Consider the following 6,599-nt stretch of genomic DNA (forward strand, 5'->3'; position numbering starts at 1 on the left):
ATTCTAAATATTTAAATATAAACCTAGAACACACATGATTATGAGTGTGTTATAGCCTCAAACCTAACTGGAAAACAGTACTACTAGGTGGGGTTTGATTTACTTAATCATTTCCAAACTTGATTCCAAATCTTTGTGGAGCTAAAAATCACTTATATCCAAGGAAACAATTAAGAAATCACCAAGTAATCTGGGGTTACCCACACAAGCAATTTGAGGGTGCCACCTAGGTTAGCTGTGAGAGTGAGGTCTGAAAGTGCAGACTTCCAGGATCATCTTCTTAATGATTTGGAGGAAGGAACAGAGACCTCTTTTATGGTTGCTGGATCAATAGGAATTCTAAGTCCATACCCTCCTAATGTGTGGTCTCATTGCCCAAGTCACCTGAATTTAGGTTACACATTACCTAATTCTGTAGTGTGATTTGAGCCACTTACCTCCTATCCAGGTTGTTTTCACTATTTGACTTATAAACATCGTCAATAAAGCTACTTACTGTTTGAAGCTATTCAGAATTCTTTTCACATTTTATCAGTATGGGAGGGTCACACTGCTATATCTAAATGGCATCCACTTGGACTCTGCACCCATCTCTGGCTTTACAGTCACAACCCCAAATGCCTGTCAATAGTACTTATTCTGACATGGTGCCAGCTCTCTCTCTTTTGCTCCTCCACATCCACTAGTTACTTTGCCCATGCTGCTTTTTGCCCAGGGAAGTAGACCTGGATGGTCTACACTACATGGAGAGGGTTCCTTGCCTTCTGGTTTCTATTTGGTTTGGGCCAATGAGGAGCCCCAGCAGGAGATTGGAGAGGGGAAAGATGAGGAGGTCAGAGTAATTATTACCCCAGGTTGTTCCTGGCAAGGTCATCTAAGATGGATATACTCTTCAACAGAAGATTGCTGCTCTCCTCAAGGGAGTCAACTACAGGATTCTCTCCTTCTGAGGTCCAGTATCTCCTCCCTCTGCTTGTCCTTTCTGGCCTGGAAGGAATAGCCATCACTACAAAGCCTGGCTTATACTACTACTATTCTTATGATTGCACTCATACCTCTGTAAAGAAACCCTCCTAGAATTATAGAAATTTGAGTATGTCATCTGTTTTCTGCTGAGACCTTAAGTGATATGCCAATTTAAAGCTAGAAATCACTACTGTCCATTTTAGGCTAAATCCATTTTTTTCTTTTTTAATTACATTCATTACATTATTCTTGAGAGTCACAATGGAAGGATAATCTTTTAATGCCTAAGAAATAAGTAATCTCCTGAGGCAAAATATTTATAATCATTTATTATGCAAGTATTTATTAAGAACCTACAGGGCACAGAAATTGATAAATTTGATTGCTTTTTACATGCCAGTTACCTTGGTAAGCATTTTACTTAGCTTCTGTTATTTAATCCACCCCCTTCTATAAAGTAGGGAATATCATTATTATCCCCTTTGTATAAACAATAAGACTCAAAAATATTAAGAAAACAAATCACCCCAAATAACATTGAAAGTGAGGGAGTCAAAATTCAAGTTTAGGCAGAGAGACTCTCAAAATCACTTGTCAACTTCTGTACTCTATTGTCTTCTTAACATTATGTTATACATATGAGCTGTACAGATGAGAAATAAGGTGGGCCTGCATGCAGAAAGCCTAGGACTAGAGAAGACATAAATGTAAAAATCATTTGGAGCATTCATAAGAGAGATTTGAAAGGAAAAGTAGTTTGTAACTTGTGTTCTGTATGGTACTTAGTATTATGGAGGCCTTTACATTTTAATCATTAGATATATAGTTTGTATATCTAAAGTACTAATTCTTTAGATATATTTAGATGTATACAGTATATATAAATTTAGATATAGAGTTAGGTATATTTTTCTTGACTTATTCACGATTTGAATTATTTTCATTCTGTCATTTCAGTGGGGATTAGGTTCCACTATTAGTAAAAGAGGCTCAAAGTAACATTGACTTGAACAAGGCCAAATTTTACTGCTTCCTTCTGTAAAACTCCATTAAGTAGCGAGTCCAGGAGCTGGGAACTCTGGTCCACAAGGTTATCAAAAACCCAGACTCCTTCTTGCTGACTGTTTCATCATTCCAAAGTCAAGGCCCTCATCCTAGCGCTCTAAGATGGTGACTGTGACGCCCACACTCCAGAGAAGGAATGGAGTAAGAGGCAAAGAGACTAGTTGTTTTTAATGAAGAGCCCCGAAGCCGCGGCAAGACACATTTGCTTACATCTCACTGGCCAGCACTTAGTCACATGACCGCATGTTTGTTTGTCCTGGAGGCTGTGAAATGTGCTGTTTTAAATTCTGAGTAACCATATATCCAGGCAAAGATGAGAGGTTCTGTTAATATGGAGGAAAGAGAGAAACATGTACTGATGAATAACTAGCCGTTTCTGTTATAAATTTCTCAGTTTCTGGTGGGATCATTCATCAATGTGATTAAAGGTATAAATGTATCAAAGCAAACACTTTTTTTTTTACAATCAATTTATGTTTATTTGAATTTTTTAATTTGACATTGTCTTCAGTGATTCCTTTCCTGCCTCTCTTTTATATCTGTATCATTATATTTATTACATGATGGGAGCAATTAACCCTATGTTTATTCTCTGGTAGACTTGGTAGTAGTTCTAACAGGAAAACAATACCCAAGCATGGATACTTAAGACCATATAGTTTCTAGAGATAGCTGCAAACACTCTAACCTTTAACCTTTACCCAAGTGTCCATGTTTACTGCAATCTCCTCTACCTTTTTTCCCCTTTTAATTTTCTTCACGCCCTCCACCCCAACCTTCACTCTCACTCAGCTCAGTCTCTACATCGCAATCCATGGTTTTTGCATCTGATGTATGAAAAACTGCTCACCCTTTTGAAAACTATGGCTGGCCAAGTGCAAGTTCCCAGGAGAATTCTCAACGGGCCCCTTAAACACAAACCTCATTATTTAGTTTCGGCCTCTGCAGGTGGCTGTGTAGTTAGTACTGCAGCAGAGGCTGCCCTGTGGTCTCTAGCAGGGAAAGAGCAGGAAGATGGTGCACACGCTATACGCTTTCATGAAAAAGTGCAAAGGAAACACTTTTAAGGAGAACGCTCAATGCTTACTAGAAATGCAGGGTCTTGTTTTTGGCTAAGTAAGTTGCAAGCAGATATAGTCTCCTCGAAAGTGTTACCTGTCAAGTGTGAAATATTTCTTAGAAACAAACAGCAGATCTCGCTGTCACCAGCCTCATTACTATTGCCAGCGCTCGGTATTCTAGTCACATGAACCTTATTTTTGTTTCTTGAAAGAATCATACTACTTCCAACCTTAGGGTTCTCACACAGGCTGCCCTCTGGCCATCTTCATCCTCCTAACTTCTACCTTCATACAGATTTCTGCTTAAATTCATATCCTCGGGGAGCCTTTCCTAACTCCAACACACTAATCAGATGCTAAGAGACTAGTTATATGCTCCACGGCATTCTTTTCCTCTGAGACACTCGGCACAATGGTAAAAAATAATTAATTACATAATTATACATTTAATATTTGTTGTGCCCACTTGATGTATAATCTCTGAAGACAGGAACTGTAGTTTGGTGCCTAGTACATCTCATAGATGCTCAATAAATATTTGTTGGATGAATTGGTGAAGTAAATTTAAAATGTAAGAGCTGCAGGAAAGCACTTAATAATGAAATACTTTAAAATTAAAACTATATTATGTAATGATCTTTAATAGTCCAAAGAAGCCCTTATGATCTCTAGGAGGCTTGGGGTTTGAAACTGACAGTATTTAGGATATTCGTAGGAAAGAAGTTCATGATACATTGTTAAGTGGGGCAAAAAGATATACTTGTCTATTTTATGTAGTTTCATGAAAAGAAAATCTATATGTGATGTTTCTGTGTGTTTACAAACACACGTATATATAATGTGTATATATATATATACACATACATATATACAGGAATAAAAGAAAATCTAAATAAAATGTATTTGTTTGAAACAGGGCTGTCTGTTTCATATTTCAGCTCCATCATTTACTGGCCATAGGACTTTAAAATAGTACACATAAGGTATCTGATAAATCTTAGCTATCATCGCAATATAGATGTAAGAAGAAATACAAAGTGAAGGGTTATACTCCAAAATGTTATCAGTGATTACCTCTTGGGTTTTGTTTTTTAAAATCTGTATTAGTATTTATTTTTTTAAATCTACATTTACTATTTGTTCACGAGCATGGCCCAGTGTAACATAGTGATTAGCTTATGGGTGCTATAAACAATCAGCAGTTCCTGGATTCAAATCACAGTTGTACCATTTGTACCCTGCATAACTTTGAACAAGTTATTTAACCTCTGTGCTTCCACTACTTCATTTGTACAATGACAATCACAATAAACATACCATTTCTGAAGGCTATCAGAAGGAACAGGAAAAAAAAATGATACAGTCAAGAACAGTGCCTGTCACATAGTAATTGTTCAAAAGGGTAGTCGATTTTATGTAATGAAAAATAAAAATTTTTAGAAAGATTATCCCTAATAGTTTGACAGATTCCTCTGGAGTCTTTAATCTCTGATTGATATAAAGAATGAGATTATTTGTGAAGTTAGAGAAGAAAAAAGGCAATTTCCTTTCAACTGAAGCCATTTGAAGCCAACTCTGAAGTGCTACAATTTTGTCTGCTTCATCATTTTACTGGCACGAATTGAAACTGATTTTATGTAGGCCAATGTAAGTTATTTGCTGGTGTTTCAAGTTTGTATTTTTGGAAATTTTAGTTTTACACTTGCTGGCCCTGAATTCTAAAGTTATGAAACACTCCCCAACACACTTCTCTTAGCTACTGTCACACCATGGTTCTTTCTCTGCCACTTCTGAGAGGCCCATGCTGGCTATCCTCCTCCACCTGATTTCTAAAGGCTGGAATTCCCTGGGGCCAGGTTCTGGGTCTTATACTTTTTGTCTACACTCTTACTATGGGCACTCAACATTCCCATGGCTTTGAATCTATTATCTAGCCCAACCTTTATTTTCCAGATACATCTGTCCAACAATCTGCCTCATTTTATATCTTTACTTGGGTATCTCAAATTCAACAGTTCGCATATGAAATTATTCTTTTCCACCCTTGTAAGACCCCCTCCTCTCCAAGTCCTCCTTTTTTTGGTCTTTCCTGTCATGAACCACACCACCTTCAAGCTAGTCATCAGTGTCATCTTAAGAGTTTTTCCTGTCTCTCAACTTCCACATCCAATCAACCCATCAGCAAGTTCAGTCATCATTTCTTTACACTTTCAAAATGTACCTAGACTCCCTTCCTGTCTCTCCATCTTTACTGCTGCACCCTCCATCACGTCATAGCCATCTCTTAACATGACTGCTGTACAGCCATAGCCTCATTAGACTTGCCTGCAGTCTTCCATTCTCCAAACTGCTCCACCCAAGTTCAACCAGTCATCTTTTTAAAGCATAAATCATATCATGTTGCTTCTTTTATGTTAAAACTTTTCAGTGATTCCCTACTGCGTTTAGAATAACATCTACACATATGGCTTGCATCCTAATTCCATGTTATCACCACGAACATTTACAAAGCCCAACATGATCTGGCTCTTAATCACCTCTATTCCTGCCACTCTTCTCCACATTATAACCCAGCATATGGTAAACTCTTGCCACCCTCTTTACACTTTTAAGCTGTTTCCTCAGCCGATAGCAGTCTCTACTCCCTTTCCCATGCACATGTATCTTTTCTTTTCTGTTCTTAGTTTTTTGAGGCTTTCCTGGCCCCACTAAGTGAGTTTCCCTGTTGATCAGTGGTCCCTATTCTGATCACAGCCATCAAGACATGTCCTCTTTGATCCAACCATCTTCCACTATGCACAGTGAATATTTGACATGACCCGTTGATTGTTCAACGGTGGCTTTGAAGGATAAATGGTATGAAAAATGTACATAAACAGAAAATATTGCATATCATAGGGGAAAGGAATTCCCAGATTAAGCTGCTGCTGTAGCAGTCAATCCTCTACTATCTGGGATACCTGTAGTGTAATTTGTTTCGTTCATTCAACAAATCCTGGAGCCCTCCGATGAAACTGAATATAGCTCTTGAAGTTGGGTTTACGTACAGTATAGAATAAGACAGATACTTGCCCCTGACTTCATGGAGCTTGTATTCTAGCATAAGAGAGAGGTATAAAACAAGAAAACAAATGATAATATAATGTCATATAAAGGTAAATGTTATGAAGAAAATTAAAGGAGGGCTATGCGTGAGTGAGGCTATTTTAATGGTATGGTCCTCTCTGAGATGAAATTTGAGCAACACCTGTATGGAGCAGGGCAGTGGTCCTGGAAAGAGGGGAGAGGAGTTTTGGGGGCAATGATAGCAGGTAAGTGCAAAGGTACAGGGGTCTTTTCTCTCCTGTATAAGGCGAGGTCGAGGGCTCTGCACATTTTTTTCCTCCAATGATTAATAGCCAGCACAATTTTCAGACCAGTGCTGGGTTTTGCAGTTGGAATTCAACCCCATCTCACATCCGTGCTTTCCTGAAATGCCTCTTCCCCTAGGAAACGTTACCTCATTTA

Source organism: Manis javanica, chromosome 10 (assembly GCF_040802235.1).
Source record: "Manis javanica isolate MJ-LG chromosome 10, MJ_LKY, whole genome shotgun sequence".
Classification (NCBI taxonomy): domain Eukaryota; kingdom Metazoa; phylum Chordata; class Mammalia; order Pholidota; family Manidae; genus Manis; species Manis javanica.